Source organism: Taudactylus pleione, unplaced genomic scaffold, assembly GCF_031769625.1.
Source record: "Taudactylus pleione unplaced genomic scaffold, aTauple2 ptg000190l, whole genome shotgun sequence".
Classification (NCBI taxonomy): domain Eukaryota; kingdom Metazoa; phylum Chordata; class Amphibia; order Anura; family Myobatrachidae; genus Taudactylus; species Taudactylus pleione.
In genome coordinates this window covers 8,384,599-8,398,384 of record NW_028284592.1, presented here as the reverse complement: position 1 = coordinate 8,398,384, position 13,786 = coordinate 8,384,599, and the positions used below count along the sequence as shown (strand labels likewise).

At 33.5% G+C, this 13,786-nt stretch overlaps 1 non-coding gene across 1 annotated transcript; it reads left to right on the top strand.

Annotated features, from left to right (window-relative positions):
* The first annotated feature begins 13,008 nt into the window (after positions 1 to 13,008).
* Positions 13,009 to 13,091, top strand: TRNAQ-CUG (transfer RNA glutamine (anticodon CUG)). The gene has a single exon. It is a non-coding gene; the product is annotated as a tRNA-Gln (tRNA).
* The last annotated feature ends 695 nt before the right edge of the window (positions 13,092 to 13,786 follow it).

The window sequence follows — 13,786 nt, the reverse complement described above, 5'->3', positions numbered from 1 at the left end:
GAAGATGTTATTTGTGTCAAGCATTTTCTCAAATATTTGGAAAATCCTAAACTATAGGTAATTCCGTGTTAATGTTATTTTTACAATATCTTTTTGATTTATCCAACTTTAAGCATCTTTGAAAAATAATTGAAAAAGCAATTTATTACTAATATTTGAAGCAATAGTTTCAACAGCAGCATGGACATTGCACCTTTGAAAAAGTAATTTTGGTTAATTAGTTTTATCCAATTTTTAAGAAAGTTAGTTTTCTATGTGTCAGGATGGCCGAGCGGTCTAAGGTGCTGCGTTCAGGTCGCAGTCTCCTCTGGAGGCGATGGTTCAAATCCCACTTCTGACAGTGTTCTTCTTTGTTCCACAATGTCTCTTCCTTGTTGCTTGTGAAGAGAAATACTTAAGATATTCACTGCAAATCTGTTTCACAAACCACTTTGAAGAATAATCAACCTTCCATTATTTCTGCTTTATACCAATCAAAGAAAATGTTGCAATCTTCCCTAAAAATATGGACTTAAATACTACTTCAGACATCAATATTATATGTATTTTTTTCTTTGGTCAACATTTTTTCATATACTGAGTTTGCAAAATAAAATATCCCCCAACTTCTGAATCAGGGCTCCATATCTCAGGAGTAAGAACACTGCTCTTTTAAGCCAGTGGTCATGAACACAAACCCTACTTGTACACTCCTTCATAGCATCCAGTCAAGCCCATATGCCAAAATCATTAGCCAGTTCTTGGAAAGTTCATAAATGTCTTTTCTATGGTGAGTGACAATCCACAAGACAACAAATTCTAGACACTTGGAATCCAATCCTGAATAGAGCAAAAAATAATAATTACCGCATTTTTCCTTGGCATTCTATGAATTAGAAAAATAGATACTGCACATCCCCTTTTCAATGTATTTTGGAAACTGCCACATTTGGAGTAATGATTTTCTTTCAATGCAGCTCTCAATCAATCAATACAAAATTCAGGCATTAATTGTAGAGCATGTGAAGATGTTAATTGTGTCAAGCATTTTCTCAAATATTTGGAAAATCCTAAACTATAGGTAATTCCGTGTTAATGTTATTTTTACAATATCTTTTTGATTTATCCAACTTTAAGCATCTTTGAAAAATAATTGAAAAAGCAATTTATTACTAATATTTGATTCAATAGTTTCAACAGCAGCATGGACATTGCACCTTTGAAAAAGTAATTTTGGTTAATTAGTTTTATCCAATTTTTAAGAAAGTTAGTTTTCTATATGTCAGGATGGCCGAGCGGTCTAAGGTGCTGCGTTCAGGTCGCAGTCTCTTCTGGAGGCGAGGGTTCACATCCCACTTCTGACAGTGTTCTTCCTTTTCTTCTTTGTTCTACAATGTCTCTTCCTTGTTGCTTGTGAAGAGAAATACTTAAGATATTCACTGCAAATCTGTTTCACAAAAAACTTTGAAGAATAATCAACCTTCCATTATTTCTGCTTTATACCAATCAAAGAAAATGTTGCATTCTTCCCTAAAAATATGGACTTAAATACTACTTCAGACATCAATATTATATGTATTTTTTTCTTTGGTCAACATTTGTTCATATACTGAGTTTGCAAAATAAAATATCCCCCAACTTCTGAATCAGGGCTCCATATCTCAGGAGTAAGAACACTGCTCTTTTAAGCCAGTGGTCATGAACACAAACCCTACTTGTACACTCCTTCATAGCATCCAATCAAGCCCGTAAGCCAAAATCATTAGCCAGTTCTTGGAAAGTTCATAAATGTCTTTTCTATGGTGAGTGAAAATCCACAAGACAACAAATTCTAGACACTTGGAATCCAATCCTGAATAAAGCAAAAAAAATAATTACCGCATTTTTCCTTGGCATTCTATGAATTAGAAAAATAGATACTGCACATCCCCTTTTCAATGTATTTTGGAAACTGCCACATTTGGAGTAATGATTTTCTTTCAATGCAGCTCTCAATCAATCAATACAAAATTCAGGCATTAATTGTAGAGCATGTGAAGATGTTATTTGTGTCAAGCATTTTCTCAAATATTTGGAAAATCCTAAACTATAGGTAATTCCGTGTTAATGTTATTTTTACAATATCTTTTTGATTTATCCCACTTTAAGCATCTTTGAAAAATAATTGAAAAAGCAATTTATTACTAATATTTGAATCAATAGTTTCAACAGCAGCATGGACATTGCACCTTTGAAAAAGTAATTTTGGTTAATTAGTTTTATCCAATTTTTAAGAAACTTAGTTTTCTATGTGTCAGGATGGCCGAGCGGTCTAAGGTGCTGCATTCAGGTCGCAGTCTCCTCTGGAGGCGAGGGTTCAAATCCCACTTCTGACAGTGTTCTTCCTTTTCTTCTTTGTTCTACAATGTCTCTTCCTTGTTGCTTGTGAAGAGAAATACTTAAGATATTCACTGCAAATCTGTTTCACAAAAAACTTTGAAGAATAATCAACCTTCCATTATTTCTGCTTTATACCAATCAAAGAAAATGTTGCATTCTTCCCTAAAAATATGGACTTAAATACTACTTCAGACATCAATATTATATGTATTTTATTCTTTGGTCCACATTTTTTCATATACTGAGTTTGCAAAATAAAATATCCCCCAACTTCTGAATCAGGGCTCCATATCTCAGGAGTAAAAACACTGCTCTTTTAAGCCAGTGGTCATGAACACAAACCCTACTTGTACAGCATCCAATCAAGCCCATAAGCCAAAATCATTAGCCAGTTCTTGGAAAGTTCATAAATGTCTTTTCTATGGTGAGTGAAAATCCACAAGACAACAAATTCTAGACACTTGGAATCCAATCCTGAATAGAGCAAAAAAAATAATTACCGCATTTTTCCTTGGCATTCTATGAATTACAAAACTAGATACTACACATCCCCTTTTCAATGTATTTTGAAAACTGCCACATTTGGAGTAATGATTTTCTTTCAATGCAGCTCTCAATCAATCAATACAAAATTCAGGCATTAATTGTAGAGCATGTGAAGATGTTATTTGTGTCAAGCATTTTCTCAAATATTTGGAAAATCCTAAACTATAGGTAATTCCGTGTTAATGTTATTTTTACAATATCTTTTTGATTTATCCAACTTTAAGCATCTTTGAAAAATAATTGAAAAAGCAATTTATTACTAATCAGGGTGGCCGAGCGGTCTAAGGTGCTGCGTTCAGGTCGCAGTCTCCTCTGGAGGCGTGGGTTCAAATCCCACTTCTGACAGTGTTCTTCCTTTTCTTCTTTGTTCTACAATGTCTCTTCCTTGTTGCTTGTGAAGAGAAATACTTAAGATATTCACTGCAAATCTGTTTCACAAACCACTTTGAAGAATAATCAACCTTCCATTATTTCTGCTTTATACCAATCAAAGAAAATGTTGCATTCTTCCCTAAAAATATGGACTTAAATACTACTTCAGACATCAATATTATATGTATTTTTTTCTTTGGTCAACATTTTTTCATATACTGAGTTTGCAAAATAAAATATCCCCCTACTTCTGAATCAGGGCTCCATATCTCAGGAGTAAGAACACTGCTCTTTTAAGCCAGTGGTCATGAACACAAACCCTACTTGTACACTCCTTCATAGCATCCAATCAAGCCCATAAGCCAAAATCATTAGCCAGTTCTTGGAAAGTTCATAAATGTCTTTTCTATGGTGAGTGAAAATCCACAAGACAACAAATTCTAGACACTTGGAATACAATCCTGAATAGAGCAAAAAAAATAATTACAGCATTTTTCCTTGGCATTCTATGAATTAGAAAAATAGATACTGCACATCCCCTTTTCAATGTATTTTGGAAACTGCCACATTTGGAGTAATGATTTTCTTTCAATGCAGCTCTCAATCAATCAATCCAAAATTCAGGCATTAATTGTAGAGCATGTGAAGATGTTATTTGTGTCAAGCATTTTCTCAAATATTTGGAAAATCCAAAACTATAGGTAATTCCGTGTTAATGTTATTTTTACAATATCTTTTTGATTTATCCAACTTTAAGCATCTTTGAAAAATAATTGAAAAAGCAATTTATTACTAATATTTGAAGCAATAGTTTCAACAGCAGCATGGACATTGCACCTTTGAAAAAGTAATTTTGGTTAATTAGTTTTATCCAATTTTTAAGAAAGTTAGTTTTCTATGTGTCAGGATGGCCGAGCGGTCTAAGGTGCTGCGTTCTGGTCGCAGTCTCCTCTGGAGGTGATGGTTCAAATCCCACTTCTGACAGTGTTCTTCTTTGTTCCACAATGTCTCTTCCTTGTTGCTTGTGAAGAGAAATACTTAAGATATTCACTGCAAATCTGTTTCACAAACCACTTTGAAGAATAATCAACCTTCCATTATTTCTGCTTTATACCAATCAAAGAAAATGTTGCAATCTTCCCTAAAAATATGGACTTAAATACTACTTCAGACATCAATATTATATGTATTTTTTTCTTTGGTCAACATTTTTTCATATACTGAGTTTGCAAAATAAAATATCCCCCAACTTCTGAATCAGGGCTCCATATCTCAGGAGTAAGAACACTGCTCTTTTAAGCCAGTGGTCATGAACACAAACCCTACTTGTACACTTCTTCATAGCATCCAATCAAGCCCGTAAGCCAAAATCATTAGCCAGTTCTTGGAAAGTTCATAAATGTCTTTTCTATGGTGAGTGAAAATCCACAAGACAACAAATTCTAGACACTTGGAATCCAATCCTGAATAAAGCAAAAAAAATAATTACCGCATTTTTCCTTGGCATTCTATGAAGTAGAAAAATAGATACTGCACATCCCCTTTTCAATGTATTTTGGAAACTGTCACATTTGGAGTAATGATTTTCTTTCAATGCAGCTCTCAATCAATCAATACAAAATTCAGGCATTAATTGTAGAGCATGTGAAGATGTTATTTGTGTCAAGCATTTTCTCAAATATTTGGAAAATCCTAAACTATAGGTAATTCCGTGTTAATGTTATTTTTACAATATCTTTTTGATTTATCCAACTTTAAGCATCTTTGAAAAATAATTGAAAAAGCAATTTATTACTAATATTTGAATCAATAGTTTCAACAGCAGCATGGACATTGCACCTTTGAAAAAGTAATTTTGGTTAATTAGTTTTATCCAATTTTTAAGAAACTTAGTTTTCTATGTGTCAGGATGGCCGAGCGGTCTAAGGTGCTGCGTTCAGATCGCAGTCTCCTCTGGAGGTGAGGGTTCAAATCCCACTTCTGACAGTGTTCTTCCTTTTCTTCTTTGTTCTACAATGTCTCTTCCTTGTTGCTTGTGAAGAGAAATACTTAAGATATTCACTGTAAATCTGTTTCACAAAAAACTTTGAAGAATAATCAACCTTCCATTATTTCTGCTTTATACCAATCAAAGAAAATGTTGCATTCTTCCCTAAAAATATGGACTTAAATACTACTTCAGACATCAATATTATATGTATTTTATTCTTTGGTCCACATTTTTTCATATACTGAGTTTGCAAAATAAAATATCCCCCAACTTCTGAATCAGGGCTCCATATCTCAGGAGTAAAAACACTGCTCTTTTAAGCCAGTGGTCATGAACACAAACCCTACTTGTACAGCATCCAATCAAGCCCATAAGCCAAAATCATTAGCCAGTTCTTGGAAAGTTCATAAATGTCTTTTCTATGGTGAGTGAAAATCCACAAGACAACAAATTCTAGACACTTGGAATCCAATCCTGAATAGAGCAAAAAAAATATTTACCGCATTTTTCCTTGGCATTCTATGAATTACAAAACTAGATACTACACATCCCCTTTTCAATGTATTTTGAAAACTGCCACATTTGGAGTAATGATTTTCTTCAATGCAGCTCTCAATCAATCAATACAAAATTCAGGCATTAATTGTAGAGCATGTGAAGATGTTATTTGTGTCAAGCATTTTCTCAAATATTTGGAAAATCCTAAACTATAGGTAATTCCGTGTTAATGTTATTTTTACAATATCTTTTTGATTTATCCAACTTTAAGCATCTTTGAAAAATAATTGAAAAAGCAATTTATTACTAATATTTGAATCAATAGTTTCAACAGCAGCATGGACATTGCACCTTTGAAAAAGTAATTTTGGTTAATTAGTTTTATCCAATTTTTAAAAAAGTTAGTTTTCTATGTGTCAGGATGGCAGAGCGGTCTAAGGTGCTGCGTTCAGGTCGCAGTCTCTTCTGGAGGCGAGGGTTCAAATCCCACTTCTGACAGTGTTCTTCCTTTTCTTCTTTGTTCTACAATGTCTCTTCCTTGTTGCTTGTGAAGAGAAATACTTAAGATATTCACTGCAAATCTGTTTCACAAAAAACTTTGAAGAATAATCAACCTTCCATTATTTCTGCTTTATACCAATCAAAGAAAATGTTGCAATCTTCCCTAAAAATATGGACTTAAATACTACTTCAGACATCAATATTATATGTATTTTTTTCTTTGGTCAACATTTTTTCATATACTGAGTTTGCAAAATAAAATATCCCCCAACTTCTGAATCAGGGCTCCATATCTCAGGAGTAAGAACACTGCTCTTTTAAGCCAGTGGTCATGAACACAAACCCTACTTGTACACTCCTTCATAGCATCCAGTCAAGCCCATATGCCAAAATCATTAGCCAGTTCTTGGAAAGTTCATAAATGTCTTTTCTATGGTGAGTGACAATCCACAAGACAACAAATTCTAGACACTTGGAATCCAATCCTGAATAGAGCAAAAAATAATAATTACCGCATTTTTCCTTGGCATTCTATGAATTAGAAAAATAGATACTGCACATCCCCTTTTCAATGTATTTTGGAAACTGCCACATTTGGAGTAATGATTTTCTTTCAATGCAGCTCTCAATCAATCAATACAAAATTCAGGCATTAATTGTAGAGCATGTGAAGATGTTAATTGTGTCAAGCATTTTCTCAAATATTTGGAAAATCCTAAACTATAGGTAATTCCGTGTTAATGTTATTTTTACAATATCTTTTTGATTTATCCAACTTTAAGCATCTTTGAAAAATAATTGAAAAAGCAATTTATTACTAATATTTGATTCAATAGTTTCAACAGCAGCATGGACATTGCACCTTTGAAAAAGTAATTTTGGTTAATTAGTTTTATCCAATTTTTAAGAAAGTTAGTTTTCTATATGTCAGGATGGCCGAGCGGTCTAAGGTGCTGCGTTCAGGTCGCAGTTTCTTCTGGAGGCGAGGGTTCACATCCCACTTCTGACAGTGTTCTTCCTTTTCTTCTTTGTTCTACAATGTCTCTTCCTTGTTGCTTGTGAAGAGAAATACTTAAGATATTCACTGCAAATCTGTTTCACAAAAAACTTTGAAGAATAATCAACCTTCCATTATTTCTGCTTTATACCAATCAAAGAAAATGTTGCATTCTTCCCTAAAAATATGGACTTAAATACTACTTCAGACATCAATATTATATGTATTTTATTCTTTGGTCCACATTTTTTCATATACTGAGTTTGCAAAATAAAATATCCCCCAACTTCTGAATCAGGGCTCCATATCTCAGGAGTAAAAACACTGCTCTTTTAAGCCAGTGGTCATGAACACAAACCCTACTTGTACAGCATCCAATCAAGCCCATAAGCCAAAATCATTAGCCAGTTCTTGGAAAGTTCATAAATGTCTTTTCTATGGTGAGTGAAAATCCACAAGACAACAAATTCTAGACACTTGGAATCCAATCCTGAATAGAGCAAAAAAAATAATTACCGCATTTTTCCTTGGCATTCTATGAATTACAAAACTAGATACTACACATCCCCTTTTCAATGTATTTTGAAAACTGCCACATTTGGAGTAATGATTTTCTTTCAATGCAGCTCTCAATCAATCAATACAAAATTCAGGCATTAATTGTAGAGCATGTGAAGATGTTATTTGTGTCAAGCATTTTCTCAAATATTTGGAAAATCCTAAACTATAGGTAATTCCGTGTTAATGTTATTTTTACAATATCTTTTTGATTTATCCAACTTTAAGCATCTTTGAAAAATAATTGAAAAAGCAATTTATTACTAATCAGGGTGGCCGAGCGGTCTAAGGTGCTGCGTTCAGGTCGCAGTCTCCTCTGGAGGCGTGGGTTCAAATCCCACTTCTGACAGTGTTCTTCCTTTTCTTCTTTGTTCTACAATGTCTCTTCCTTGTTGCTTGTGAAGAGAAATACTTAAGATATTCACTGCAAATCTGTTTCACAAACCACTTTGAAGAATAATCAACCTTCCATTATTTCTGCTTTATACCAATCAAAGAAAATGTTGCATTCTTCCCTAAAAATATGGACTTAAATACTACTTCAGACATCAATATTATATGTATTTTTTTCTTTGGTCAACATTTTTTCATATACTGAGTTTGCAAAATAAAATATCCCCCTACTTCTGAATCAGGGCTCCATATCTCAGGAGTAAGAACACTGCTCTTTTAAGCCAGTGGTCATGAACACAAACCCTACTTGTACACTCCTTCATAGCATCCAATCAAGCCCATAAGCCAAAATCATTAGCCAGTTCTTGGAAAGTTCATAAATGTCTTTTCTATGGTGAGTGAAAATCCACAAGACAACAAATTCTAGACACTTGGAATACAATCCTGAATAGAGCAAAAAAAATAATTACAGCATTTTTCCTTGGCATTCTATGAATTAGAAAAATAGATACTGCACATCCCCTTTTCAATGTATTTTGGAAACTGCCACATTTGGAGTAATGATTTTCTTTCAATGCAGCTCTCAATCAATCAATACAAAATTCAGGCATTAATTGTAGAGCATGTGAAGATGTTATTTGTGTCAAGCATTTTCTCAAATATTTGGAAAATCCTAAACTATAGGTAATTCCGTGTTAATGTTATTTTTACAATATCTTTTTGATTTATCCAACTTTAAGCATCTTTGAAAAATAATTGAAAAAGCAATTTATTACTAATATTTGAAGCAATAGTTTCAACAGCAGCATGGACATTGCACCTTTGAAAAAGTAATTTTGGTTAATTAGTTTTATCCAATTTTTAAGAAACTTAGTTTTCTATGTGTCAGGATGGCCGAGCGGTCTAAGGTGCTGCGTTCAGGTCGCAGTCTCCTCTGGAGGCGAGGGTTAAAATCCCACTTCTGACAGTGTTCTTCTTTGTTCCACAATGTCTCTTCCTTGTTGCTTGTGAAGAGAAATACTTAAGATATTCACTGCAAATCTGTTTCACAAAAAACTTTGAAGAATAATCAACCTTCCATTATTTCTGCTTTATACCAATCAAAGAAAATGTTGCATTCTTCCCTAAAAATATGGACTTAAATACTACTTCAGACATCAATATTATATGTATTTTTTTCTTTGGTCAACATTTTTTCATATACTGAGTTTGCAAAATAAAATATCCCCCAACTTCTGAATCAGGGCTCCATATCTCAGGAGTAAGAACACTGCTCTTTTAAGCCAGTGGTCATGAACACAAACCCTACTTGTACACTCCTTCATAGCATCCAATCAAGCCCGTAAGCCAAAATCATTAGCCAGTTCTTGGAAAGTTCATAAATGTCTTTTCTATGGTGAGTGACAATCCACAAGACAACAAATTCTAGACACTTGGAATCCAATCCTGAATAGAGCAAAAAATAATAATTACCGCATTTTTCCTTGGCATTCTATGAATTAGAAAAATAGATACTGCACATCCCCTTTTCAATGTATTTTGGAAACTGCCACATTTGGAGTAATGATTTTCTTTCAATGCAGCTCTCAATCAATCAATACAAAATTCAGGCATTAATTGTAGAGCATGTGAAGATGTTATTTGTGTCAAGCATTTTCTCAAATATTTGGAAAATCCTAAACTATAGGTAATTCCGTGTTAATGTTATTTTTACAATATCTTTTTGATTTATCCAACTTTAAGCATCTTTGAAAAATAATTGAAAAAGCAATTTATTACTAATATTTGAATCAATAGTTTCAACAGCAGCATGGACATTGCACCTTTGAAAATGTAATTTTGGTTAATTAGTTTTATCCAATTTTTAAGAAACTTAGTTTTCTATGTGTCAGGATGGCCGAGCGGTCTAAGATGCTGCGTTCAGGTCGCAGTCTCCTCTGGAGGCGAAGGTTCAAATCCCACTTCTGACAGTGATCTTCCATTTCTTCTTTGTTCTACAATGTCTCTTCCTTGTTGCTTGTGAAGAGAAATACTTAAGATATTCACTGCAAATCTGTTTCACAAAAAACTTTGAAGAATAATCAACCTTCCATTATTTCTGCTTTATACCAATCAAAGAAAATGTTGCATTCTTCCCTAAAAATATGGACTTAAATACTACTTCAGACATCAATATTATATGTATTTTTTTCTTTGGTCAACATTTTTTCATATACTGAGTTTGCAAAATAAAATATCCCCCAACTTCTGAATCAGGGCTCCATATCTCAGGAGTAAGAACACTGCTCTTTTAAGCCAGTGGTCATGAACACAAACCCTACTTGTACAGCATCCAATCAAGCCCATAAGCCAAAATCATTAGCCAGTTCTTGGAAAGTTCATAAATGTCTTTTCTATGGTGAGTGAAAATCCACAAGACAACAAATTCTAGACACTTGGAATCCAATCCTGAATAGAGCAAAAAAAATAATTACCGCATTTTTTCTTGGCATTCTATGAATTACAAAACTAGATACTACACATCCCCTTTTCAATGTATTTTGAAAACTGCCACATTTGGAGTAATGATTTTCTTTCAATGCAGCTCTCAATCAATCAATACAAAATTCAGGCATTAATTGTAGATCATGTGAAGATGTTATTTGTGTCAAGCATTTTCTCAAATATTTGGAAAATCCTAAACTATAGGTAATTCCTTGTTAATGTTATTTTTACAATATCTTTTTGATTTATCCAACTTTAAGCATCATTGAAAATTAATTGAAAAAGCAATTTATTACTAATCAGGGTGGCCGAGCGGTCTAAGGTGCTGTGTTCAGGACGCAGTCTCCTCTGGAGGCGTGGGTTCAAATCCCAGTTCTGACAGTGTTCTTCCTTTTCTTCTTTGTTCTACAATGTCTCTTCCTTGTTGCTTGTGAAGAGAAATACTTAAGATATTCACTGCAAATCTGTTTCACAAAAAACTTTGAAGAATAATCAACCTTCCATTATTTCTGCTTTATACCAATCAAAGAAAATGTTGCATTCTTCCCTAAAAATATGGACTTAAATACTACTTCAGACATCAATATTATATGTATTTTTTTCTTTGGTCAACATTTTTTCATATACTGAGTTTGCAAAATAAAATATCCCCCTACTTCTGAATCAGGGCTCCATATCTCAGGAGTAAGAACACTGCTCTTTTAAGCCAGTGGTCATGAACACAAACCCTACTTGTACACTCCTTCATAGCATCCAGTCAAGCCCATAAGCCAAAATCATTAGCCAGTTCTTGGAAAGTTCATAAATGTCTTTTCTATGGTGAGTGAAAATCCACAAGACAACAAATTCTAGACACTTGGAATCCAATCCTGAATAGAGCAAACAAAAATAATTACCGCATTTTTCCTTGGCATTCTATGAATTAGAAAAATAGATACTGCACATCCCCTTTTCAATGTATTTTGGAAACTGCCACATTTGGAGTAATGATTTTCTTTCAATGCAGCTCTCAATCAATCAATACAAAATTCAGGCATTAATTGTAGAGCATGTGAAGATGTTATTTGTGTCAAGCATTTTCTCAAATATTTGGAAAATCCTAAACTATAGGTAATTCCGTGTTAATGTTATTTTTACAATATCTTTTTGATTTATCCAACTTTAAGCATCTTTGAAAAATAATTGAAAAAGCAATTTATTACTAATATTTGAATCAATAGTTTCAACAGCAGCATGGACATTGCACCTTTGAAAAAGTAATTTTGGTTAATTAGTTTTATCCAATTTTTAAGAAACTTAGTTTTCTATGTGTCAGGATGGCCGAGCGGTCTAAGGTGCTGCGTTCAGGTCGCAGTCTCCTCTGGAGGCGAGGGTTCAAATCCCACTTCTGACAGTGTTCTTCCTTTTCTTCTTTGTTCTACAATGTCTCTTCCTTGTTGCTTGTGAAGAGAAATACTTAAGATATTCACTGCAAATCTGTTTCACAAACCACTTTGAAGAATAATCAACCTTCCATTATTTCTGCTTTATACCAATCAAAGAAAATGTTGCATTCTTCCCTAAAAATATGGACTTAAATACTACTTCAGACATCAATATTATATGTATTTTATTCTTTGGTCCACATTTTTTCATATACTGAGTTTGCAAAATAAAATATCCCCCAACTTCTGAATCAGGGCTCCATATCTCAGGAGTAAAAACACTGCTCTTTTAAGCCAGTGGTCATGAACACAAACCCTACTTGTACAGCATCCAATCAAGCCCATAAGCCAAAATCATTAGCCAGTTCTTGGAAAGTTCATAAATGTCTTTTCTATGGTGAGTGAAAATCCACAAGACAACAAATTCTAGACACTTGGAATCCAATCCTGAATAGAGCAAAAAAAATAATTACCGCATTTTTCCTTGGCATTCTATGAATTACAAAACTAGATACTACACATCCCCTTTTCAATGTATTTTGAAAACTGCCACATTTGGAGTAATGATTTTCTTTCAATGCAGCTCTCAATCAATCAATACAAAATTCAGGCATTAATTGTAGAGCATGTGAAGATGTTATTTGTGTCAAGCATTTTCTCAAATATTTGGAAAATCCTAAACTATAGGTAATTCCGTGTTAATGTTATTTTTACAATATCTTTTTGATTTATCCAACTTTAAGCATCTTTGAAAAATACTTGAAAAAGCAATTTATTACTAATATTTGAATCAATAGTTTCAACAGCAGCATGGACATTGCACCTTTGAAAAAGTAATTTTGGTTAATTAGTTTTATCCAATTTTTAAGAAAGTTAGTTTTCTATGTGTCAGGATGGCCGAGCGGTCTAAGGTGCTGCGTTCTGGTCGCAGTCTCTTCTGGAGGCGAGGGTTCAAATCCCACTTCTGACAGTGTTCTTCTTTGTTCTACATTGTCTGTTGCTTGTGAAGAGAAATTCTTAAGATATTCACTGCAAATCTGTTTCACAAAAAACTTTGAAGAATAATCAACCTTCCATTATTTCTGCTTTATACCAATCAAAGAAAATGTTGCATTCTTCCCTAAAAATATGGACTTAAATACTACTTCAGACATCAATATTATATGTATTTTTTTCTTTGGTCAACATTTTTTCATATACTGAGTTTGCAAAATAAAATATCCCCCAACTTCTGAATCAGGGCTCCATATCTCAGGAGTAAGAACACTGCTCTTTTAAGCCAGTGGTCATGAACACAAACCCTACTTGTACACTCCTTCATAGCATCCAGTCAAGCCCATAAGCCAAAATCATTAGCCAGTTCTTGGAAAGTTCATAAATGTCTTTTCTATGGTGAGTGACAATCCACAAGACAACAAATTCTAGACACTTGGAATCCAATCCTGAATAGAGCAAAAAATAATAATTACCGCATTTTTCCTTGGCATTCTATGAATTAGAAAAATAGATACTGCACATCCCCTTTTCAATGTATTTTGGAAACTGCCACATTTGGAGTAATGATTTTCTTTCAATGCAGCTCTCAATCAATCAATACAAAATTCAGGCATTAATTGTAGATCATGTGAAGATGTTATTTGTGTCAAGCATTTTCTCAAATATTTG